Here is a 26,437-nt window from a genome sequence, read left to right on the forward strand (position 1 = left end):
TTAGTCGCTCAGTTGTGTCCGACTCTTTGCGACCCCATGGAATCTAGCCTACAAGGCTCCTCTGTCCATGGGATTTTCCAGGCAAGAGTACAGGAGTGGGTTGCCATTTCCTTTTCCAGAGGATCTTCCCAACCCGGGGATTGAACGCGAGTCTCCCACATTGTAGGCAGATGCTTTACCGTCTGAGCCACCAGGGAAGTCCTAAGGGCTGGCTATTAACAACCCATGTGTTTAATATGAATAACTAGTTCCCAGAATAAACAGGGTAGTGAGAAGCATAGAGCTTTTTACATTTTTTCCAAGTATCTTTCTTGTGTCTTTCACTAGAAGATCACTGGTTTTTCAGGTTTGCGTCTGCATTGAATCTGTTATTTTGATTGAAGTCTGTGAAACTGAAAAAACCCACACATAGGTAGGAGTAGTATTTTTTTAATAATCTTTTCAGATAATTGTGGATGTTCATCTTGGATACAAAAGTAAAACTATACAAATTGTAGTTTCTCAAAGGTTTTTTCTGCAGTGAACCAGAAACAATATCATTGAGTATTTTCTATTCTGTTACATTAAAATCCATAAGCCTATTTTGCTCATTGAACATCTCTTGTACTAATACAAGATTTTTACAAAGTAATACATTGTTTCACTAAATTATACGGATCTTTCTGCTCATTCATTCTTTCAAGAACAGTTGTTTTTCATGAAAAAGAGGGTAGTTCAGAGCAAACAGAATTTTTTCTTGGGCCATAAGACTTTGAAATGTAGTAGAAGTGCTCGAAGTACACTTTCCATGTCATCACAGAAGATACTTTTATAATGTGTATTTAAGAATAATAATTAGGAAACAAGCATTTTTATTTACTTTTTAAAAAATTTATTTTATTGAAGGATATTTGATTTATAATGTTAATTTCTGCTGTACAGCAAAGTGACTCACTTATACATGTGTATATATATATATTTTTTCATATTTTTTTCCATTTTGGTTTATTAAGGACAGATAAGAATTGTTAATGTGTCATTCTGGATGTTTTAAAGCAAACCTGATTATTGGTTTTCTTTTTTTCTACAAGAATGCTTTGGTGAAAATAATTACTAGTGCAGTTTGCTACCATAGTCCGTTACTGCTAAGTGATACAGTAAAGCAAATGTCAACATAGTGAGAAGTCAAATAATATCTGAGCGATGCTATGAAAGTAGGTTTCACCTCAGGGATCTCATGAAAGGGTCTCAGTGACATCAAGGGTTCCACAGGCCACACTCTGAGAACTGCTATTCTGAATGAACCAGGGCGTCTCTCAACTGATCCCTGCCTTTGCCTCCTCTTTATTTTGGAAAATGCTTTTTTCTGAGCTGGACTCCCTACCTCCCCAAACTTAACTGAGGGCCCTGCCCCTGGGCTCCTCTAGGAGAGAACTCACCCCCTAGAAAGTGATGCCAGAGAGTGTCCTCAGTCTGGGAAGGGAGGTGGGGGGACAGGTGTTTCCCCTTTGGAACTGGGGACAGTTTGTACCTGAAGGCGCCAGACCCACTCATAACCTACTTTGATTTTGTTACACACCAGCTTAATATGTATTCATATCCCAGACAGAAATCTGACAGAGTGTCTAAGAAAAATAATATTGGCCCTTTCATCTCATATGGAGGAGAAGGCGATGGCAACCCACTCCAGTACTTTTGCCTGGAAAATCCCATGGACGGAGGAGCCTGGTAGGCTGCAGTCCATGCGGTTGTGAAGAGTCAGACACGACTGAGTGACTTCACTTTCATTTTTCACTTTCATGCATTGGAGAAGGCAAGGGCAACCCACTCCAGTGTTCTTGCCTTGAGAATCCCAGGGACAGGGGAGCCTGGTGGGCTGCTGTCTATGGGGTTGCACAGAGTCGGACCCGACTGAAGCGACTTAGCAGCAGCAGCAGCATCTCACGTGGTCTAATGCACTTGACTTGAGGCCCACAAATCATGAAGAGCAGTCCATTCCAACAGAACATTTGTGGTGAAAGAATTGTTTTATGTCTATGCTGTCCAGTTAGGTAGCCAGTAGCTACATGAGGCTACTTAGCACCTTAAAGTGTCTGTTGTGCTGGGCACATTTATTTAATTTAAATAGTAATATGTGGCTACTAGCTAGCATATTGGTCAGTGCATATCTAGAATGTTGTTAATTAATCTGCTGTCTCTTTCCCTAAAAGATACTCTCTGACTCATAGGTTGATACATACTAAAATAATCTTAATATTGAGGTCATGGATTTGTCTGTGCAGGTCTTAGATATATCTTCAAAATACAGCATGTTCTGAAAGTTTCTTTAATGTGTATTTTAACAGATAGAGTGTTCAGACATTAGCCAAACCAAAGTTTATCACCTTAAGGTCATAAGTGTTCAAAACTGCCCATCACTGCTAGTTGTCCGATAATGATAAATGGGTATAATCCTTGATCTCTTGGTGTTTTTCTTAACCTGGTAAACACAAGGACACACAGAAGTTATCAGCTGAACACAACAGATATCAATATTTCATAGGACTTGTACATACTTGTAAAGTTATGAAGCAAAAGATGTAACATTAGAATCCACCACCTTATTACTTTTTACTTACTACTCCTGCTATACTTTCTCTCCAAATTCAATCAGTTCTGTTTCCCTTCACCCTTGGACACCTCTCTCCTAGACAAAAATATACATGAAGTTTTTACTCCTGTGGAATGAAGCATTTTATGACCCACAGATGAAAAGCCATGAAAACACATAAATCTTCCCATGTCAAGCAGACACTCACAAGATACAATCATATGCCCCTATTCTGATGGAAAGACACATCAAAATTTTTGGCAAACAGGTAACATGTCTCAATGTTCTTCAGTCAAAGACCAACAGGAGCAAAGCTGTGAGCAATCAAGTTGGATTTATACTGAATACAGCAAGGGAGATCACACAGCATCAGGGACCATGGCATCTCTTGTGATGTGTTAGAACATATACAGCAGAGGGTCCCCCAAGCTCTGGGCTTGGGCTGTTATCTCCTGTCAGATCAGTGCCAACATTAGATTAGAAATAAAATGTACAATAAATGTAATGTGCTTGAGTCATCCTGAAACTATTCCCCCCTCCCCTGGTCTGTGGACAAATTGTCTTCCATGAAATCAATTCCTGGTGCCAAAATTGCTGAGGACTGCTGACATACAGGATGTGGAGTTTGGCTGGGTGAATTTGAGGGGCATCTATGCAAGACTGTGCTTCCCTGATACCACAGTTGGTAAAGAATCTGCCTGCAATGAGGAAGAACCCAGTTCAATTCCTGGGTTGGGGAGATCTGCTGGAGAAGGGATAGGCTACCCATTCCAGTATTCTGGCCTGGAGAATCCCATGGACTATGCAAAGAGTCGGACTCGACTGAGTGACTTTCACTTTCACTTTCAAATGCAAGACTGGCTTACTTTGATTGGTTGTTGTTAGGAAGTGGGGGTATTTCTATCACTGGGCATCTCAGTGAGTCTTCCCTGTAGGGAGGGCAGACTAGAGCACCAGCCTAGCTAGAGGATCAGAATGTACATCCTAGTGTCTGAGTTGAAGGTGATCTGTCAAGTGTTTACTAATGTAAGGGATTTTTAATCCCCTGTAATTTTTGAAAGCATTATTTACCAGCACACAAGAGAATTGAAAAGATACTTAAGAATATACAAAAATAAATAATTCATGTTCTTCCCTTCATTCCCCACTCACTCATGTCCTCTACTCAGAAATGATTGCAGTTAGAAATTTCTCATTTTTCCATCCCAGAAAAATCTATTTGTTCATTAATGAATATTGCTATGTCAGTATGAGAACTCAGGCCCCAGCCTGGGAAAAATCATTGCAAATTCACGTATCTAATAAAGGACTTCTTTTAAAATACACATAGAACTCTTAATCTCAACAAACAATAACCAGTAACCTTCTAAAAATAAAGTCTGAACAGACACCTCTTCAGAAAGACATAACAATGGGAATGCATATGAAAAGATGCTAAACGGTTGGGGTCCAGCCCCAGCGGGTCCAGGAATACCCAAGGGGTGACTGGTGTCAGCGAGGAAGAAGACAGACACACACAGAAGGTTGTGTAGAAGAGGTAGCTCTTTTTTTATTTTTAGGACAGCTCAGTTTTTATAGAACGAACGTCACCTCCCCCTTAAGTCACCACATATTACATCAGATATTGGTTTTGTGCTTCTGTCAATATTTTTCTTCTCCATGTTTTTCCCCTATGTATTCATCTGGAACATTTATGATTACAGGGTTTTCTCTTGAATGTCCCGTACGTAATCTTCTTGCCTCAATGGCCTAACATTTTCATTCTAACAAAACAATGTTCTACAAATCTCAGGTATAGTGTAAATTCTTTGGACAATAAAACAATACATGGGTAGGGTCACAGTAACATGTTTGACATTTCTGAGAATAGTACCATGAGAAAAACCTTGATATTTTTCTTTACCTGAAACCACAAAACCTCAATTTACAATGATTAACTATTAAACAACAAAAACACCTCTAAAGCAGCGAAACACCTCTATTAATAGTGAGATAATGGCAGTGAAGCTGGTTAATATAAATCTTCTATTGAAATCCTATGTATCCCATTTTCTAATTCTACAAAAATACCCATAATATCCCATGTTGTTTAAAGAAAGGGAAACAATGGACAAATAGCAGCAAGGAAATAGCAATAATGAAAACCCTCTCAACCAAGGAGTAAGTAAACTGAAGCAGTATATCTACTTCTAAATCTAAATGCCGCTACTCTTTTCTATTTTAGGACGTTATAACCTTTTAAGCAAGCAGCCAAACTATACCTGTGGTCTTGTCTTTTGTTTTGGCTTGATGTTTATGGTCGTGTCCTGAGCCAGAGCAATCTTGAGCATTTCCAAAAAGGCTTGGATTTTTCCAGGGAGGCCTTATTACTATATATTATATTTCCAAAAATTAATAGAAAGCCCAATAACAGTAAGACAGAAGGAGGAAAGGGACATGCTGGGCCCCCAGGACAACCTTGAGGGGAAGAGCTGCCTTGCAGATTCCTTTCTCATCCCGTGACCTTGTCCCGGCCCGAGCACATCCTGGTGATTCCCGAGGGGACATATTGGGCCCCCGGGGCAGCCCCGTGTGAGGAAGAGCTGCCTTGTAGGTTCCTCTCTCGTCCGGTGACCTTGTCACGGACTGGGAGCATCCCGGCGGCTCCCGACACTAAACATCTTATGTTTTTAGGAAATGTAAATTAAAAAATGACAGTAATGTATCATCACACCTAATAGAATATCTAGAATCTAAGAACAGGTGATGCCAAGTGCTGACCAAGACATGGTGCAGCAGAAACCCTCACTCACTGGGGCAGGAATAGGAAGCAGCGCGGCCACTAGAAATGAATCAGCAGTTTCTTCTGAAGCTACTCAGAGACTCTCCATCCAGTCTATTCATCAATCTAGTACTTGTTCAACTCATTTGAAAACTTATTTTTGCACAACCCCTTGCAACACTTGTTGATAGAAGAGCACCGCTTAAGTGTGGGCTGTGCATGGTGACTTCCTTCTAAAGACTATAGTGTGGAATGTGGGGAAGTAAAAATAGACGTTCACAAGGAGAAACCTGGGAAATGCTACCTTAGCCAGGTGATGAGGTGAACTTATTAGTCATATCCAAGTGGACAGTGTACACCGTTGGTGACTGGAGAATGTCACTCATCTCTGTGGTCCTCTTCCCCAAAACCCTTTGCTCCAGTCAAATCGAAAGATGTTCTACTATGTCTCTGAGCAGTGCTCCCCAAAACATCAAAGTCATCAAAAACAAGAGAAGTCTGTGTGACTGTCACAGCCAGAGGAACCTGAAGGAGACATAATATGTGTCTTTGATAGGATCCTGGATCAGGTTAAAGGAAAACTAATGAAGTTCAAATAAATTCTGGAGTTTAGTAACATTGGATCAAATAATGGTCATTAGCTGTAACATATGTATGATGGTGGTATAAGATGTTCCCATAGAGACACTGAGTGTGGGATATATAGTAACTCTGTGCTAACTTTGCTACTTTTTTGTAAATCGCAAACTATACTAAAATTAAAACACATTTTAATATCAACCAGAAACAAACAGGGAGTCAAGAATCAATTACTGACTTTGAGATTACCAGGGTCTTTCATCAATGAGCTGCAGAGAGGAGACATGGAGAGGAAAGATGGAAACCTGAGATACAGGGAGGGCTCCTGGGGTCTTCTCTCCTCCAATCCCTGCCTAAACCCTGAGCCTGACCCCAGAGCTGCTCAGAAAGCATCTTCAATCCCTCATTGGACCAGGGCAGCCCTCTCTGTCTGACTCAGACCACAATGCACCCTCTGCCTTCCCTGTGCAGAACTGGAGAGGGAAGAGTGGTCATGCCCCCGTCTGGCCACAAGGCTGATGCCTGGACACCTGCACTCCCCTCTGAACTCCTTCCCAGAGACCTGCCCAGGCTCTCCTTAGGCTCCCAGCGGTGGGTCAGTGCTGTGCACACAAGCTGGTGTCCGTCTAGTGTCAAGTTCAAAGTGTGAGTTGTTTTCCAAAATACACGCTGACATGGATGTTTCTCTCTCCACTAAATAACCAAAGACTTTGGCCTCAGCGGGGATCAGATATCAAGGCTGTAACACCTGGTTCCCAGGTCCAGGGTGGAGCTCACAAACATACAGGGTGTTCTAGTCATCAAGGGATGAGACCTTGAACCCCAAGTACTTGTCATTTCTTCTGGCCACTGACAAGGTTATAGAGTCTTCCTCCAGGGAATCAACTCTGGAACCTCTATCCCTAGGATGGGGTATAAGAGTTGGGGGGCGGGGAGGAGGAGGAGGAAGTGGGGAGGAGGAAGAGGAGAGATCCCCTAGAAATATGGGGAGGCTCCTGGAGAAGGAGGAAACAGTGACATTATGAGATGGAGGCCACAGGAGTGGAGGGGAGGGGCCAGAAAGGAGAGGAGTTAGGGACGGTCACTTAGTGGATACCTATGCAGGGAGGTGGGGTGTATGTGGTGAGAGACACAGGGGCTTCTGGCCCGGGTGCTGGTAGAGGCTCTATTTTCCACCTGGATGATAATCACACAGTGTCAGCTCCATATTTTGCTGGGAAATTATACTTCTGTTTTTGGTATTTTTCTGTAATTACAGATATGACATGACTCAAATACACGTGAAAGAAGGGAAAAGAGACAGCAGAGGTGAGTAAAGGAATTCCTCTCTTCCAGAAAAATACTCCCACGCCAGTCCCCACTCTACACCCCACACACATGATGCTGGGGGAGGGGGAGGGACAGGGAGACTTAAGGAAGGCAGAGCCCATCCTCAGCTCACAGTCGGGGGCTACTTAGACATCCTTTCTTTATGAGCTGAGACAGCAGGGACCACTGTGCCAAATACACTGGCCCAAGAGCCTGGAAAAGAGACCTGTCCGGCTGCCGGCCATGAAGATGCTTCCTGGAGATCAAAGGACAGGATGTGAACTGGAGCCTGGAGGCCACAAGGGTGACAAGGAGATCAACCATGAGTCTGGGCCGTGGGTCCCCCTAACATTTTCCTGAGACATGAAAGCGACATTCCCCCTCCCCAGACATACAACACCATACCAAGGACACCAAGGGTGGACCCTCCGGTCCAAGCATCACCCTCCCCACCCTCTGAAACCTTCAGGGTGCCTTCTTCTCCTCCCAGTTCTAAGAGCCGAGGACCCTAGCCTCCTGACTCTTCATCCCCTTCATGGACTTAATAGAGAGAGACCTGCTGTCTGGATCCCTCAGGCCTGATCCCTCCACCTCCAAACCATGAAATGAAAAGGTTCTGAGCTCCTGTACCCAAATCTAATTTCTGGCTCCGAGAATGACCCAGGGTTTGGGGTCATGGGTCCCAGAGGGGAGGCTTCCCAGGGCCCCACAGGCCACAGCTGAACCAGGCCTCCAGTTGCGTAGATTCAGCTGGTTCTGGCGAAAGCCCGAAAAAAAAAATATAGAACAAATCGCTGCAGGAGTCTTCTTAGCCCAAATAAGTGTGGAGTCTGGGCCGTGTGCGGGGAATTTGCCTTTTTTGGAGGTCCTGCGCCGCAGCAGGCAGCGCTCCTCCCGCTGCAGAATCCCCCTCTCCCAGATCTTGGTCAGACCCCGAGACCGAGACCGTAAGAGCTGCGGACTGCTTGAGTTCCTAAGGCCCCTACCATCTGAGCCTGAGAAAATCAGGCCGGGCTGGTCGGTAAAGACCCTGAAGCCAGGAGTGGACGCTGATTGGCTTCTAGAAACCGGATACGCAATGGGAGTGAGAACTGGGACCTCGTCATGAGTATCCGGGCAGGAAGACCCGACACAGTTTGGGCGGCGAGCAAGAGAAACCCCAGGGAGGTGGGGAATCCCTTGAGGTTTGACTCCCCCGTCCAGACATCACCTTCTGGCCTAAGACCCTGAGAGCCTTGCCCAGGGACCTGGGACTTTGCCCTGACCACTCTCCTACCGCCTGGAGGACCCTGTAAGTCAGAAGTTTACAAACTTTTGGTTTCAGAATCAGTGTATGACTATACGACTTGGGACCTCAAAGATAGTATCACTTATTTGTGTTATATCTGTGAGTATTATATATATATATACACACATATATAATATATCTGGCCATATTAGAAATTGAAACAACAGAAATCGGTTGATCCAGTTGTAATATTAATAACCCATTACATTAAAAGAAATATTTTTATGAAAAATCTCTTTTCAAAAATGAAATAGTATAGTGAGAAGATTTTACATTCTAGATTTTACATTCTTTCTAAATGAGAAAAATCTAGCCTCACACAAATATAGGTAAGGGAAGTATTTTGAATAACATTTTCAGATAATTATGGCTACTCATCTTTGATACAACACTAAAACTACACAAGTGTTAGGTTTCATAAATAATATTTTGCAGTGTGGAACTTGAAACTATAACTGAATATTTCCAAATCTGTTGTGTAAGAGTCCATAGGTCTGTTTTGTACATTGAATGAATATTGTATCAATTCATGATTTTTTTTAAAGTAATGCATTGCTTTACCAAGTTGTATAGATTTTAGAGTGTTGATGTTTAAGGTTATCAAACAATCACATTTGTTAGTGTCACCACAGCTTACACTAGAAAAGTCTGTCAGTACTGGGAAGCTGTCAAGATTAATTTTCTAATGAGAGCTTGCATTTTATCATTGGCAATAAATATTGTAAGTTGATTTCCTGCTAGGGAGAAACTCATGTTCATTATGCCAAATAACTAAATCTAAAAAATCATAGCTTTCCTGTTCTTCATTCTTAAAGTGAAAATAGTATTCCATAAAAAAAAGCTATGTCAGCTCAGAAAAACTATTTTCCTTGGGACATAGTACTTTAAAATGGAGCAGAAGTATTTTATGTGTATTTCCCATTTCATCCTATCAGATATTCTAAAATGTGGACTCAAGAATGATGACTGTAGAAACAATAATTTTTAATACTACAACCTGGATATTTTTCAGTGAAACTTGCTTTTTTATTCTTCAATTAAATTGTGGTGAAGAATTCATAACTGCTATTGCTGTTTGTTAAAATAGGCTAATTTCTGCTAACTTTTACATTAGTGTAAATGTCAACACAGTGAAAAAGGTAGGGGCTTCCCTGGTGGAACAGTGGTTATGAAGTGGCCCTCCAATGCAGGGGACAAGGGTTTGATCCCTGTGGGGGAACTGAGAGCCCATGTGTCAAAGGACAACTAAACCTTCAAGTTGCAACTGCTGAGCCTAAAGCCCATGCTCTGCAACTAGAGAAATCCCTCATGCCTCAGTGAAGATCCAGTGCAGCCAAAATAAGAAATACATATTTAAAAGAAAAAGGTAAATAAATTTTTGGTAATGTTATGAAAATAGCTTTGACCTCATGGATCCCATAGAAGGGTCTCAGAGACTTCAAGGGTTCCACAGATCACAGTTTGAGAACTACTGTTCTTAGTAAAGCAGGGAGACTACAAGTTAGCACCCACCTCTCTGCCTCCTCTTCACTCCTAGACTCCCTCTTCCTGAACTGGACTCCATGCTTCCCAACTTTTACTTATTAGGGCTCTGCCTCTTGGTTCATCTGAAAGAGAACTTACCCCTAGGAATTTGATGCCAGTGTCTCCATCTAGGAAGGGACTTGGGAGACAGGTGTTTCCCCTTTGGAACTGGGAATAGTTTGTGCCTGAAGGCACAAGAGAGAAATTCATTCCTGACCCATTTTGGATTTGTTGGTACCAGCTTAATATTTATCCATATCCCAGAAATAAATCTGATGTAATCTGTGTGAGAAATAATATTGGCTCTTGGTTTTAAATGTGTCTAATGTACCTTACTTGAGGCCCACTATCATCATCAATAACAGTGCTACTCAAGTTGTAGGTCTGCACTTTTCACGTGGTAGGTGCTAGCTCTATATGGCTATCGAGCACTTAAAATGTGGCTAACATCACTGAGTAGTTGAATTTTTATTTAATTAAATTTAAATTTAAATAGCCATATGTGGCTAGTAGCTACTGTATTTGACAGAGCATATCTAAGTGGTTTAGTTTTCATTCTCCCAAGATACTGTATGACTTATAGATTGAAGTACATTGAAATTATCTTCATACATTTAGTTAGGTGGGTCTTAGACATTACTGTAAAATATGGCAGGCCCAAGAAAATTTAATCTGCCTCCAGTGCAGGAGACCTGGGTTTGATCCCTAGATCCCCAGGAGAAGGGAATGGCTACCACCCAGTAATCTTGCCTGAAAAATTCCATGGACAGAGGAGTCTGGCGGGCTACCGTCCATGGGGTCGCAGAGTCAGACCCACTGAGTGACTAACACTTTCACTTTCTTTAACATCATTAACCTAAACATAATTTATCACCTCAAGGTCATCAGTTTTCAAAAACACTCATTATTGGAGCTATTTCTTATCTACATTACATTGAGACTCTTGATGTCATTTCTGTTAACCTGGTAAACATAAGCAAGCACTTATGTCTTCACTTAGACACAAGAAGGTATTTATTGAATACCCCATTATAAAATACCCTGTTGGTCCTGCAAAATTATAAAAATATAAAACAGAAGATGAAAACCTTAGAATTCCCACCACCTTTGAATTGTTTACCTATTATTCCTCCCCATAGGGTGTGTAAAGTGATACTTACCCCCAATTTCAGTTTTTTGTTTCCTTTTACCCTTGGACCCCACTCTCCTCATCATCTCTACCTAAATGAAGATATATATAAAATTATCACAGTTGTTGAATGAAGAATTTTCACAAGCATGCAAACACGTGTCCATAATCAAATTTAAAGACACCTAAAAACTCTGATAGACAAAATATTAGCATGTGTCGATATTCTTCACCGAAAGACCACTAGGAACACACCTAGTTGAACACACTGTGTTTACTACTTGATACAGCCAGGGAGAATGCACACTGTGGGGAACCACAAGGCATCTTAGAGTGAGGGTATAAGAAAGAATGTGTTATTGTGTGATTTGGGCTTTGGTTGGAGAAAAGAGGGGTTTACTCCAAACTGAGTATTGCCAGGAAGCATGGTCAATTACATGATTGGGCGTCCCAATCAATCACATCTATAAAGAGGGCAGGCTAGAGCAAGGATAAAGGAGCATTTGCAACCATTAGTCGTGTTACCCAGGATAGGGAGATGTTCAGTACTTTCTGACTTGCACAGTGCCCTGTTTCTCTGTGCTTAAATGAAATTATGTATAGTGTTGTCTTGTTTTGTTTCCCTTTATTATGATTTCAGTGTATCCTCATTTGATGTTTCTATTTTATAAAATGATTTATTCCAAAGAAAACAACATGGCATAGCTGTGAGCACCAGACCAGCTTCAAGTAACTCTGAGGTCTAGCTATGAGGGTCACACCTGTTCCCTGGGGTCAGGAGGCTGATTTTTCTCCCTTAAATTCAATATTTTAAAATTCCTACATCAAGACTGGAAAATAAAGACTATTAAAAAAACAATTTGGAAAAGAAATGTAAATACCAAATAAATTCATTATTAATAAATGGGAAAAGTGGGAATGTGAAAGGAAAAATGGAAGAAAAATTATATCTGTCAGCTTGGCAAAGATGAAAGGAAAATAAAGGCTAGACCTTTAATAGGTCTTCTTGGGAAAGTCAAGGTAGGGCAGGGAAAACAGATTAGGATTGGCTGGTATGAATAAGTATCAGCAGGCTTTGGGTTATAGTAGTGGTCTTTGATTGTCTGGTACCTGGCCCTGGAATCATTAAGGCAAAGGAACATTACCTCTTAGGGTATAAAGGCAGATCAGGGGGTAAGGGGGGTGGTGGCAGGGTGGGATGGAAGTCTGGATTGGTTAGTTTTCATATCAGAGGCTTGCTCCTGGCTGGGCTGTAGTCCTGGGAAAGCTGTCTCTCCTCAGTGAAAAAGATTTTGTTATTGTTTTTTAAATTATTAATTTTTATCTTTGCACTGGGTCTTCGCTGCAGTGCATGGGCTTTCTCTACTTGCAGACAGTGGGCTGGGGGGTGGCTCCTTTCTAGTTGCAGAGCACAGGCCTCTCATTGCCATGTCTTCTCTTGTTGCAGAGCACAGGCTCTGGGCCCAGGGGCTTCAGTAGTTGCAGCACACAGGATCAGTTGCTCTGAGGTATTCGGAATCTTCCCCAACCAGGGTTGAACCTGTGTCCCTGGGTTGAACCTGAATACAAGGGGATTCTTATCCACTGTACCACCAGAGAAGTCCTTCACCAAAACATTCTTAAACAACTGAGCTATCAGAGCAAATTTTCCCACATTTTGAACCCAGGAGTTTAAGTATGGGAAGTTCTTTGGCAACTAGCATCTGCTCCCATGTCTTGAGAAAGGTGAACTACATGAGTCTTGATGAGACCACCTCTTATTACAGAAGCTAAAAACACACTTTCCTAACCTTTTTTGTTGCTGGGCACAGGCAGGCATCCTATACTCTGGTGTGCTTAATGGCAGATTTTGATTTAGGGGTTAGTTACATGAAGAACTTGGGCCTGTTCTATCCACTAATTTCCTGAGCCCATTCCTTCCTCAACTCTTCATTCTCATCTCTGTATCCAGGAAAACTTGACCTATCAGTTGAGTCTATGAATCCACCAAGATAGCTACTGCCAAACACACCTCTGGCTCCATAAGTAAGTGTTCGTTCTTCTTCCTCTTCTGTTCCCCACCAGATTATATACACTGCCCAGTAGCTTGGACTCGTGCATGATGTATTCTGTCTATATCCTGACAATTCAACCATCCTCTCAAGCCCTGCTGACTACTCCACCTCCTCCCCCTCTCACTGCAGCTCCCACTCTCTGGGGGTCACATGGACATGCCTCCAGAATTTGCATGCAGGCAGGTGTATGTATCCCTCCCTCTTCGCACTCCACATGCCCCAGTGATGTTTAATTAATTTCCCTTTTTAAAAAAATTTCCCTTTTTCTAAAATCAGCCCATTTGTTTTCTGCTGCTTATATGTAAGAATGCTAATTTAACATTAAGCTTAGTATCTATTTCTACCATCTCAAAACACAGCTGACATAAGACATGACTTCAGAACCAAATGAGTTCCAAAAACTCATATACACCTGAACCTTACATGGCTTCCCCTCTTGCCTTCCCATTGAAAAAATTATCAGAACGTGGCAGATAAATGAAGGAATTCTTACACCAGATATCTCAAATCTTACAGTATATCAAAGGTTAAACAGTTATGAACTGCCAAATATTTACCATTTCCTCAGCTGCTTAGATGATTTGGAAGACCCTGATGCTGCCAAAGATTGAGGGCAGGAGGAGAAAGGGGTGACAGAGGATGAGATGTTTGGAGGGCATCATTGGCTCAATGGATATGAGTTTGAGCAAACTCCGGGGCATGGTGAAGGACAGGGAGGCCTGCTTGCTGCACTCCATGGAGATGCAAAAAGTCAGACACAACTAAGCAACGGAACAACAACTGCTTAGAAGGATGGCAGGAGAAATTATGGGGCAGAAAAGGTGCTTCAGAAATCAATATGGATGTTGTCACCAATTACTATTTGTTGCAGGAGCCGAGATTCTGTAACACAGTCACTCCTTCTCATACCTTTGTCTCAGTGGCAGGTGAAGAACCAAATCAAAGGCAACAGAAGAGATAAATCAGTTAACACACATTTTAATAAACACATTGAAGACATTCCAACCATTCCCCTTAGAGAAAGAAGATCAACTATTACCATCCCCATTTCAGAGACAGAGCAGCGAGGACAAGAGACTCATGACTGCCATAATGCCTGTCATCTGAGAGCTTTCAGAAACCCAGCAGGACCGTCCGGCTGAGGCAGAGCTGGGAATGAGGAAAAGGAACAAAGGCTAAATGAAAAAGCCTGGGGCTGTGCCAGGAGGCCTTCTCTCAGGGTCTCAGCGTAAGTCTGGATCTCGTGCAGTTAAGCCACAGGAAAGGGAAAATTCTCCCAGTGAAGGCAGATGAGAATTCATAGATGAACTCTTGAGTTCTGGCATTGGTAAAAGTTACCTTCCCACCATCATAATCCAGAGCAACTCCAATCTGCTGGGGGCAGTAGGACAGGATCTGGAAGGGCTCAGGGCTGGTGCATATAAACACCCCAGCTGAGGACAGCTGCAGAGTCCAGAACCCCTCCTCGGGGGTGAAGTTGAGAAATCCCCTTCTCACTACTGACTCTCTTGCCACCCCTACCAGGCAGAATTTTGGCTATAATCCATTTTCCTGAGACCATTCCTCCTCCAACTCCTCATTCTCCTCTCTATATCCAGGAGAATGACACCCATCAGTGATGCCTATAAATCCACCAAGATCACTACTGCCGAACACACCTCTGCTTCCAGCCCTGTCTCTCCTTGCGTCTTCTTCCTCCTCTGCTTCTCACCAGATCCGGTCCACTTTCACTTCCCAGTACACTTTGCCCATGTGAAGCCCTTACTGCCCAGCACCCCGGGCTGTGGATCAAATCGCTGACCACGCTGGCATTTGTTCATCCGCAAGCCAGTGAACATCATACTCTTCCCATTTGGAGACACTGAGAGGTAGCCATTGGCTGTCTGGGAATCCAGGATGATCCTCACTGTGGGGACAAGGAGACAAAGGTGTGGCATTAGAAAAGATACCAAATGAGATTTGTCCCATAGGTTCTGGGGCCTTTGTGACAATGGTGGGAGACTCCTCAGGGGACCAGGACAAAGACTGCTTTGACCTTGTGTTCAGACTATTAGCAACCATATCTAGAGAGTATAAAGAACACAGAAAATTCAAGGCCTCAGGCAGTGCGAAGAGACTGGAGAGGAAAAAAAGATAAGAACTGGGATCACTACAGCTGAGCAAATCTGGGGAATGGTTTATGGTTCTGAACTCAGGATAAAGAATTTGGATACGTTAGTCACATGAAGACCTTCCTCGTTAAAACAAATGGGCTGACCCATAAGTAATAAGAGCTTCACAGGAAAGTGGTAATTTGCAAACTTCAGCCACTATCCCCTCCAGATACTCACTTGTCTTATATTGCAGCTCCCTCGTCAATTTTCCTAGAGTAAAAGAACAAAAGGACAGTGAGCAATTCTTTCTTGTTGTTTTTTTTTTTTCCCTTTAGCCACACTGCTCTGGTTTCGGGAAGACCAGGAATTGAACTCAGGCTGAGGGCAGTGAAAGCACAGAGTCCTACCCACTGGACCACAAGGGAATTCTTGACAGTAAGTGGCTCTGACACCAGAGCTTCTCGGTCAGACTCTCTTACGGTATCTCATATAACTTTAACAGTTAACAGGGGATCATGAAAGTTCAAGCGAAACAGAGGAATTAATTCAGGAGACACCCACAGCTGTCCAGTCCAAATAGGTTCATGTGAATGTCCATGACAAGACGTGCTGAACCCACCTTGCTTCATTAAAGAGTACCTTTGGGCATACTACCCGTTTTTAAACTGAGTCCTAAACTTCTAGTCCTAAACCACACTATTTCTCTCCACTCTCAAAGACACCTCTTTAGAGTCATTTGCTCACTATTCTTTAATTTTATTTTCAATTGTCATTAAAACACATAACATTTACTGTCTTTACCATTTTTAAGTGTATAGTTCATTAATGTTAAATATGTCTAAATTGTTGTGCAATCAATTTCCAGAACTTTTGCATTTTTTAAAACTTAAACTCTATACTTATTAAACAACAGCTCCTCATTTCCCCCTCCTCTCTAACCTGGCAACCACTAATCTACTTTCTGTTCCTATGGATTTGACTGCTTCAGAGACCTCATGTACATGGAATCACACAGTACTTGTCTCTTCGTGACTGGCTCATTTCATTTAGCATATTGTCCTTGAGTTTCATCCATGTTAGAGTATGTGTCACAGCTTCCTTCCTTTTTTAGGCTGGATAGTATTCAGTTGTCTGCATATGCCACATTCCATTTCTCCATTCATCCAGTGATGAACATTTGGGTTGCTTATACTTCCTGTCCATTGTGAATAATGTTGCTATGAACATGAGAGTGCAAATATCTCTTTGAGGGCTTGCTTTTAATTCTTTGGGAAGTGGGAATGCTAGATCATATGGTAATTATGTGTTTAAAATTTTGTGGAAATGCCATACTGTTTTCCATAGCCTCCCAATCTTCTTTTACCTCACTGTTGGATATGAAATATATTTCTACCAACTCTGAGACCTCTTAACTATGATTCTACATTATGGAACAGTCTTAGACTATCCCATGGAAGCCTCCATGGTTTGGACTTAAATTTCCTCCCCAGTGTCCCTGCCTGGTGTGAATGACATGCACAAGAGCCAGGAACTCTGAGAAGGTGCGGCCATGATCAAAATTTAAAGAAACATTACAGAGAAAGAAAGAAGGTTTTCTAGGCTCAGAACTCCCTCCTTTACCATGGAATCCTCTGAGTCCTTTCTCTAAACAAAGAAGTTTATCTGAAAATTCTTCCATCTGTTTTCTGATTGCAGGACTGATAGGCTTTTCAATCCAGAACTTCTTCCAGCGGTATCTAGAGATAATGAAGTCACAGTAAGTACTCCTGAGAGAAAGGCATGGTTTCCCACTGTCAGAGTATACACATGTGAACAAATACCAATAATGGACCAAAGAGGCTTTTCCAAGTGGCTGGTTTCGACATCAGAGAGAAGAATATAGAGATCTGAAGAAAGGGCCATGATCCAAGGATTCTCTATCCACCCACATGTCATTTATGGTGGTTTAGTTGCTGAGTCATGTCGGACTATTGAGACCCCATGGACTGCAACCTTCCAGGCTCCTCTGACCATGGGATTCTCCAGGCAAGAATACTGGAGTGGGTTGCCATTCCCTTTTCCAGGGCATCTTCCTGACCCAGGGATCAACCTGCGGGAGATTTTTTTTACCACTGAGCCACCAGGGAAGCCCAAAAACCTAGAGCTATGCATGAACAGGGACTTAAACAGATTAAAAGTCTGCTGTTTGACCTACCGACTGAGCTATCTGGGCCCTCTTAAGTATATCAATACAAAATACTTAAATAACAAAATTACTAAGGAAAACCTCATGGAGATATATCAATCCTATTCCAAGAACACAAAGAAAGTACCTTATTTTCAAGTGCATACAACTGTCCAAATAGTTAAAACACACAATACAGAAAGCCTCGATAAAGTCCAAAATAGTAGAAATGGCAACACACTTGTCTGATCACAAAATATAAAAACTATGAAACATAAAACTGTTGGGGAAAAAAACACAGCACCATTGACAGATGTCCTCTTTTTTAAACAAATCTTATATTAAATAGCAAATGAAATTTAAAATGTTAAAATATCTAGAAAACAATGAAAAATACTATGGACTAGAAATTATAGCATATTTCAAAAACAAGGCTCATAAATATATACACACAATATTATAAAATATTAAAAAGAGAAAAAAGAGAAAGGCAAGTAGAGAAGGCAAAAATAGATATAAACAAAACATATTCATATATAAACAATAAAATGTAAGGATATTATTTGTGAAACACTGCAAATACTTTTTAAAATATAAATGAAAGTGATTTCCAGGAGTTATAAATACTAAATATTCCAATTAAAATGTGTCAGATGAATTTATTTTAAAAGAAAACAAAATTTTATGTTGCATATAAGAGATACATAAAAATAACAGCCCAGATAGGTTGAGAGTTAGAGAATAAAAAGTTCAATAGTTAAAAAAAAAAAAAGTTTAATAGTATGCAAACACTAATCAAAAGAAAACTAGACTAACTACTGATAGCAGACAAAATATTCTCGGGCAAGAAGTCTTACACATTCTGTATCACTCTCATTTCTTATATAATCACTCATCTCCAACTGTCTCTGTCTGGTCTCCCTAGCCAGAATCTGGCATCCTATCTCCTTTCCCCACCTGGTAACTGGTCCATGGTAAATGCTCAGACTATGTCAACAGTCCTGGGTGTCTCTGGGATGAACTGTGTATTCTCAAAATATTTGGCTTTTATCTCTGTTCAAAGCTTCTGCATATCGTTATGGGTATGGTTTTTGAAAACTGTCAGTGTTTAATGCCTAACACATTGAGAACCACTGTCAAAGAAACCATTATTTCTGTGACTCATATAAGTATCTTCTTCTTGTGATCCAGCAGACAGCAGGAAACCATCACTAACAAGCATGGACAACAACTTGATGAAGAAATGTGCTTTACAAAATGTGAGGGAAGTGCAGCCAGGAGAGGCGGCTGGGAACCAAACAGGAATAAAAAGAACAAAAGGACACTGGGTCTTAGCAACAAATGTGTGTTTTAAACTTTTTCAAATACTCTGCCATAATCAATTTTTCAATTCTCCCTATCCTCTTAGCATCCTAAGTTCCAAGACAATAATTTTTCTAGGATGTTCTATGGAATACCTTTCATATTACACTTTCTAGAGGAACCTCTCTTCTTCCAAATAACCCCTTTCAGCCCTTACCAAATTTCAATAAGTTTTGGTGATAGAAAGAAAAAACAAAGGAACACCTAAGTGGTTAAAAAAATAAAGCAAGCAGCACTTACCTGCTTGTTATGTCACTTGGGTCCTAGAAAGGAAGAGAAGACAGACTGTCATGGAAATAAGGTTCCCAGGAGCTGACACCATTCCTTACGATGAGCTCGCTGGGAATAGGTACACAATAGGACTGTACAGAGAATTTTCTGGTGGGCTTGGACCTGTGCTATTCTCCACTGTCGTATCAGTTTGTGAGGACACATGTTTCCCCTTCCTTTCCTCCATTTGAGTCTAGAATATCCTCTCCAGGAAAACTTTCTTGATCTGTTAAGACTTCTACTGTCTATCAGATTAAGACTGAAATCTCAGAATGCCTTTGAAGGCCTCTACTCAGCTGGCTCCATCTTACCTAGCCCATCTTCCCTTTAATTTCTTCCTCACTTAGGCTGACTCCTCCAGAAAGGTGGCCCCTTTCACTCTATGTATCCTTCCTATCTTCCAAACTCTCTTCCTCAGCACCTGCGGTCTTCCCAGGTGGCTCAATGGTAGAGAATCCTCTCGTCAGTGCAACAGCCACAGGAGACTCAGGTTCGATCCCTGGGTCAGGAAGATCCCCTGGAGGAGGAAATGGCTAACCCAGTCTAGTATTCTTGCCTGGAAAACCCCATGAACAGAGGAGACTGGCGGGCTACAGCCCCTGGGGTCGCAGAGAGTCGGAAAGGACTGACATGCATGCTGCACCTACACCCACCTTTTTATTATCACACATTAAGTTTATTATCACATTCATGTGTTTCATTTTAACCAATGTACCTCCACAAATGGAATGTTCAACTCCTCTTTCCTGCTAACCCAAATCTTTACATTTTCCTCAAGGCTACCATTACAAGCTGCTTCATCCATGAAGCTTTTCCTGACTAGCCTTTTCCAGAATTCCTGTGGCTTCCAGTCTGATTATAAGATTTAAAACTCAATTATTTCTTATAATTATAAATGTACATGTATGGATGTAAGAGTTGGACCATAAAGAGAGTTGAGCGTCAAAGAATTGATCTTTGAACTGTGGTGTTGGAGAAGACTCTTGAGGGTCCCTTGGACTGCAAGGAGATCAAACCAGTCCATCCTAAAGGAGATTAGTCCTGAACATTCATTGGAAGGACTGATGCTGAAGCTGAAGCTCTAATACTCTGACCACCTGATGCAAAGAACTGACTCATTGGAAAAGCCCCTGATGCTGGGAAAGATTGAAGGCAGGAGGAGAAGGGGACAGCAGAGGATGAGATGGTTGGATGGCACGACCAACTCAATGGACATGAGTTTGAACAAGCTCCGGGAGTTGGTGATTGACAGGGAAGCCTGGCGTGCTGCAGTCCATGGGGTTGCAAAGAGTTGGACATGACTGAGTAACTGAACTGAATTGACTGACAGATCTTACTATCTCAGTGCATATTGCATATCTGTGCATATTGCAGTCTCCTGCCCACTGTGATTTGGGACTTACAACCTATCGGTTTGCTCATTAACTTGTCAATGAACTCAACAAAGGAGAACAAAACCTTGTCTCTCCTGACTCCTGGTCCAGATCTCATGCTAATGGAGGGGCCAGACTGCAGCCTGGAGCAAGAGGACTTGGGTACAATTTAACTGGTCCATCACCTGCAAAAGTTCAAGTGCTGGCTGCTGAGCCTTCTTCTCTAGCTCAGAAATCAGGGTCTTCAGCCGGATGACCTCCTCAGAGCCCTTGGTGACATGGCTGTTCCTCCCTTCAGTGAGCTGTTGCTCCATTCCCTCCAGCCACTCCAACAGGTGCTGCTCCCTTTCTCTCAGGAACTGATAGCCCTGCTCAAACACTGATGCTATGTCTTGCTTGTGGTTCTGGAATTTTGCCTACAGTAAAGGCAGAAAGACAAAGAGGATTTCTCCTGAGAGACTGGAAACATTTGTGAGATCTGAGGATAAGTTCAGAACAAGAATCCCTTCTATCACACCCACTTTCTCCTCATCCCTCATTATGCCCCCTCCCCTCAACCTACACACGCACACACACACACACACACACACACACACACACTCTCTCTCTCTCTCTCTCCCACCCAACACAGGTACACAGAACATTCACCCGAAATGTCTCGTACCAACAGGGCCTGAATCTCATCTTCTCCTGTAGATTGAAAATTCTGAATCCTGTCCTGGTCTCCCTTCAGAATCTTCAGATGGTTTAGAATTCTACCCTATGGGGGGAAAAAAAAACCATGAATAATCTCAAGATGAAGATGAAAATGCCTTCAATAAGAAAAGACACCTGAAAAATGATTTCAGAGTGAAATCAGATAGTCTTGATCTTATGTAGTGTTATAAGATAACTAGGTTGGAATAGTTTTCATCCTAGTTAATGATGAAGAAACAAAGTGAGTGCTATGTTAGCTTAGAGTAGCTTCTCAGAAGTGAGATAAAATGCATGTTAAACTTATACTGTACTGTATGTCAATTACATCTCAATAAAACTGGGAGAAAAATAAGTGAGATAAAATTTATTATCATTACAACTACTAAGACTTATAGTGTAGTTTTTATATTTACACTGTTTCTTTCCACCACAAATATAATTTATATTAAAATTAATGGATAACATGGAAATAAAAAAGAAAATCAACACAAAATAATGAAGGAAAATATATACACTAACTCCAAATCACTGAGGGAATGACTAAATCAATTTTAAGAGTCCTGTTAACCAAAGACAAAAGGGAAGTAGTGATTCATGTAATCCTTTAGCAGACAGAAGGAAAAATACTGGTATGTCAGAAAAAAATAATGTTTTCCCTGAGATTAAATTCTGAAAGGAAATTCATACAAGATGCAATATTCTCACAAATATTTTTATAATACATATGAAGCACACACTTTGAAGCTAAGTATCAAGACGGCTATCAAGAGCACTAGTATTCCATATTGCTGGTTGAGGCTTGATCAGATGCTTCAGAAACTAAAACATCAAAGCAATGGGATAGGTTTGCTATTATAAAGATATGAAAACAAACCAGTTTTATTATTCAAATTAAAAGAATCCATGTTGCCAACAACTTACCATGCTATAGAATTTGAACCTTCCCCTTACAATTGTTAGAATGGCTATTATTTAAAAAAATGAAAGATAACAAGTATTGGTGAAGATGTGAGGAAAAGGAAACCCTGGTACACTACTAATGAGAATGGAAACTGGCACAGTCATGGAAAACACAGTAGATGCTTCTCAAAAAATTAAAAATAGAACTACCATATGATCCAGCAATCCTATTTCTAGGTATTAATCCAAAGGAACTGAAATCAGGATCTCAAAGAGACATCTGCACTCCCATGTTTATTGCAGCATTATCCTCAACAGCCAAGCTTTGGAAACAACCTAATATTCAATGGATGAATGGATACAGACAGTGTGGTACATACATACAATGGAATCTTACTCAGCCTTTTAAAAAGAAGAAAATCCTGCCATTTGCAACCACACAGATGGACCTGGAGGACATCATGCAAGGTGAAATAAGCTAGGCACAAAAGACAAATACTATATCATCTCACTTGTATGAGGAATCTAAAACTCTTAGAAGCAGAGTAGAATGGTGGTGGCCTGCAGCTGGAGGGGAAGGTAAAGGGGAGGTGATGGTCAAAGGGTAAAAGTTTCAGTTATGCAAGATAAATTCTGAAGATCTAGTCTACACCATAGTGCTTACAGATAACAATACTGTGTTGTATAGTTAACATTTGCTAATAGGATAGATCTTATGCTAAGTGTTCTCTCTTTCTCACACACAGTAAGACAATAATAAATCAGGTGGGAGGAAACTTTGGGAGGTGATGAATATGTCTCTGGCCTTGATGGTAGTGACATATTGATCCCCAAATTCATCAAGTAGCATACAGTAAATATAAGGGCAGCTTTTTATGTGTCAATCATACCTCAATAAAGTGTTTATTAAACAAATTTTGGACCTTATCCTGAAGGTACAATAGAACTTTTTTGGCTCCAAGAACAGAGCCGGGGTCCAGCAAGCTTCTTACCCGATAGGACTGGGCAGCTTTCTCCAGCAGAAGAGCAGCGTGGTGCCTGTGCTCCCGGGACGCCCGACACACGACACCCAGGATCTGCCGGTCGTCCTTGCAGTGGTAATACAGCTCCAAATGCTGCCCGCACAGCTTCTCCGCTCTCTGCTCGAGCGGTCTGTCCTCTCTGGGTTGTCTCTCCTCATCTACTTTCATCCTCCAGATGTTCTCCACTATGCTGGCCATCTGCCACACATGGCGGATATTCTCTTTCTTAAAGGCTGTCTTGCAGAGAGAACAATATAATGGCTGCTGAGCAGATTCACAGACCTTAATGATGCAGTGATAGCAGAAGACATGACCACAGTCGACGGTAACGGGGTCTTTCAAGTAGTCAAGACAGATAGAACACAGCACCTCGTCCTCCAGTTTCGTCAGAGGAGAGGCAGTGGCCATGATAGCAACGCTGAAACCCTGCAGAGCGTTCCTTCTCAAAATGACGAACGACCTTCTAAGAAGATGCAAAGGAAAAACAGAAATTGTGAATTTATTCAACATTAAAATGGAACTCATGAGAAAATAGTTTTTATGTTCAAATTGTTCCCAACCTTTTCCCTCTAAATCCAAAGTTCCTTTCAGACCACTATCCAGAACAGATTCCAGCCTGCAAAGCTAAACTGGCATTAGTTTCAGGTAGTCTGCTTTTCTGTAAACATTTTAAGGGGTACTAATACGTGTAATTAAGTGGTGAGTATTCTAGAAGATTGTAGTATTGGGAAAGTAAATACCCAATAAAGTCTAAGGAATTTCCCTAACTCTAAGTAGATCAGCTTTAGTGAAAATATTTGCTGTAAATGATTCAATAGTAAAGAATAGGAATTACAAAAATTTAGGGCTTAGGTCCAGTGGTTAAGAATTTGCATTCCTATTGCAGAAGGCATGGGTTCATTCCCTGATTGGGGAACTAAGATCCCACATGCCACACGGTGTGGCCAAAAAAATTATAATTATAAAAACTTTAGGTCTATATTTTAAACTTATCTGAGAACATGAGAGTTAGATTATTAGAAACCATTAGGTTCAACCATAGGTCTTTTATTCATATGCTGGCTTGTAAACATCATTATGATTTAAACTAATGGTTTTCAAACATTTTTGGAAACACCACAGTTAGAAATGCATTCACATCCCAGTCTAATAAATTAACACATGCACATGCATATGCACACACATACTAAAACACAAGTTTTGTTCAATATCATTTTCTCTGACTTTTAAAACTGCAGTCCATTTTTAAAATGCTGGTTATAACCCACAAAATTGATGCCATGATATAAGCTATTGCAATCGATAATTTGAAAATCACTGATTTAAACCACACCAACTTTATCACTAACCCTGACTTCTACCCAGAAATGCAAACTCTAGGGAACTACAGACGCCTACTATGTCATCACTTGCAGCTTAAATTCACATCTCCAATTGCATTATTTTCCTCATTGTTCTTATTCCTTGGTAAGAGCTACCAACAACTACCCCACTACTCAAGCTAAAACCTAGGTGTGATTTTAGACACCTCATTCTTTCACTACCACCTCCCATATCTGGTCACTGAATTAAATAATAGAATATCTGAAATAAAAATTTGACTGCATGGTCTTAACAGCAGAATGCAGATGACAGGGGAAAAAAAAGTCAATGAACTTGAAGAAGATGCAATAAAAATTATCAAATCTTAATAATAGAACAAAGCAGAAACTCAGTGACTTATAAAATATCAAAAGGTCTAACATTCACGCCATTAGAATACCAGAGAAGGAAAAGAAATTGGTAAAGGAAAAAACAGAGAAAAAATTAGCTGAAAACTTCTCAAGTATGTACGGCAAAAGACACAGATTTACAGATTCAAGAAGCTCAACAAATGCCAAAGAGAATAACTTAAGGAAAAACCACCACAAATACAGCACCATCAAACTGCTGTAAAGCAAAGATGAAGAAAAAAATCTTGGAAGCAATCAGAAAAAAATAACATCACAATGAGGGGAAGGATGACTCAGATGTTGGCACATTTCTTATTAGAAACCATAAAGGCCAACAGACAGTGGGAGAAACATCTGGAAAGTGCTGTGAAAAGTCCTGTCAATCCAGGGTTCAACAGCAGTAAAATATCCTTCAGAAATGAAAGCAAAATATAAATATTTTCAGATGAAAGAAAAATGAGAAAATGTATCACCAGTAAACCTGTCCTAAAAGAACTGCTAAATGGAAGTTCTTCAGGTTAATGTGAAATTTCACAGGGACATTTGGAACTTCAGGAATAACAAGAAAACAGAAGAAAGGGCAACAGAAATGGTAACCATTTGGGTAAATACAGTAGCTTATTTTACATCTCACAAGTTCTTTAAGATATGTAGGACAATTGGAAGCAAAAATTATAACATTGTTAGATTATGTAGATGTAATACATACGACAATTATAGGGAAAGTGATCCATATGGTTGTAAGGCTTCTGCATTTTACTTGAAGTTGCAAACTTTTAATTCTGCTTAGCTTTTTAACTGTAAGGTCTATATACTGTAACCCAGATACCAACACCAAAAAATACTATGAAGAGATATAGTCAAAAGCTATCAGGTAAATAACTTGGAATATGTTAAAACATTAGAAATCAGTGAAGAGAAGGCAAGGAAAATGAAATAGAAGAGTAAAAAAAATAGGTTACAAATAGAAATAATAAAATAGTGGACCCAAGTTCAACAATGTTAATAATTACATTAAATGTGAATAGTCTAGACACACCTACTAAAAGAGACTGTCAAATTGGTTTATAAGAAAGACAAAACTATGTTCTATCTCCAAATAGAATGTTATGTGTAATAATAAAAATCTCTAAATATCTATATTATTGTTAGATAGATATTAAATATAATAATATAGATCTCTAAAAGTAAAAGAATTGAAAAAAGTGTACCATCTAGCAAATTCTAATCAAAATAAAGCTGGAGTAGCTATGTTAATATTAGATAAAGTAGACTTCAGAACAAGCTATGTTACAAGGGATAAATAGGGCTATTACATAATGATAAAAGGGTTATTTCTTCAAGAAAATATGCTAATCACAAATGTGTGTGCAACAACAGAGCACCATCAAAAGAAACAAAATCTGAATCATCGGAGTTTCAGAGGAGAAGAGAGGGAGACACAGACAGAAAAACTATTTGAAGAAACGATGGCTAAAACTTTTCCAAACCTGGGAGAAATTTGCACACTCAAGTTCACAAAGCTATTAGATCACCCTATTACTTCAGTCTGAAATGATCTTCTCCAAGACACATTATAATAAAACTGCCAAAAATATAAGACAAGGACAGAACCCTAAAATCAGCAAGAAAA

At 40.7% G+C, this 26,437-nt stretch overlaps 1 long non-coding RNA gene and 1 pseudogene across 6 annotated transcripts in view; one reads left to right on the forward strand and one right to left on the reverse strand.

Annotated features, from left to right (window-relative positions):
• The window catches only part of LOC133059732 (uncharacterized), a 23,902-nt gene extending 2,350 nt beyond the window's left edge, over positions 1–21,552 (forward strand). The window contains exons 3-9 of one of the 6 annotated variants that reach the window (XR_009693611.1): positions 7,168–7,217; positions 7,386–8,508; positions 13,110–13,183; positions 14,266–14,440; positions 15,641–15,740; positions 17,001–17,061; positions 18,661–21,552. This is a non-coding gene — a long non-coding RNA (uncharacterized LOC133059732). Of the gene's footprint in view, positions 1–6,380; positions 6,555–7,167; positions 7,218–7,385; positions 8,509–13,109; positions 13,184–14,265; positions 14,441–15,640; positions 15,741–17,000; positions 17,062–18,660 lie in introns of all 6 variants that reach the window. The other 5 variants (XR_009693610.1, XR_009693613.1, XR_009693612.1 and 2 more) reach the window with 5 other exon arrangements.
• Positions 14,428–23,546, reverse strand: LOC133059731 (tripartite motif-containing protein 26-like; annotated as a pseudogene).
• Positions 23,547–26,437: the final 2,891 nt, after the last annotated feature.

Source organism: Dama dama, chromosome 7 (genome assembly GCF_033118175.1).
Source record: "Dama dama isolate Ldn47 chromosome 7, ASM3311817v1, whole genome shotgun sequence".
Classification (NCBI taxonomy): Eukaryota; Metazoa; Chordata; class Mammalia; order Artiodactyla; family Cervidae; genus Dama; species Dama dama.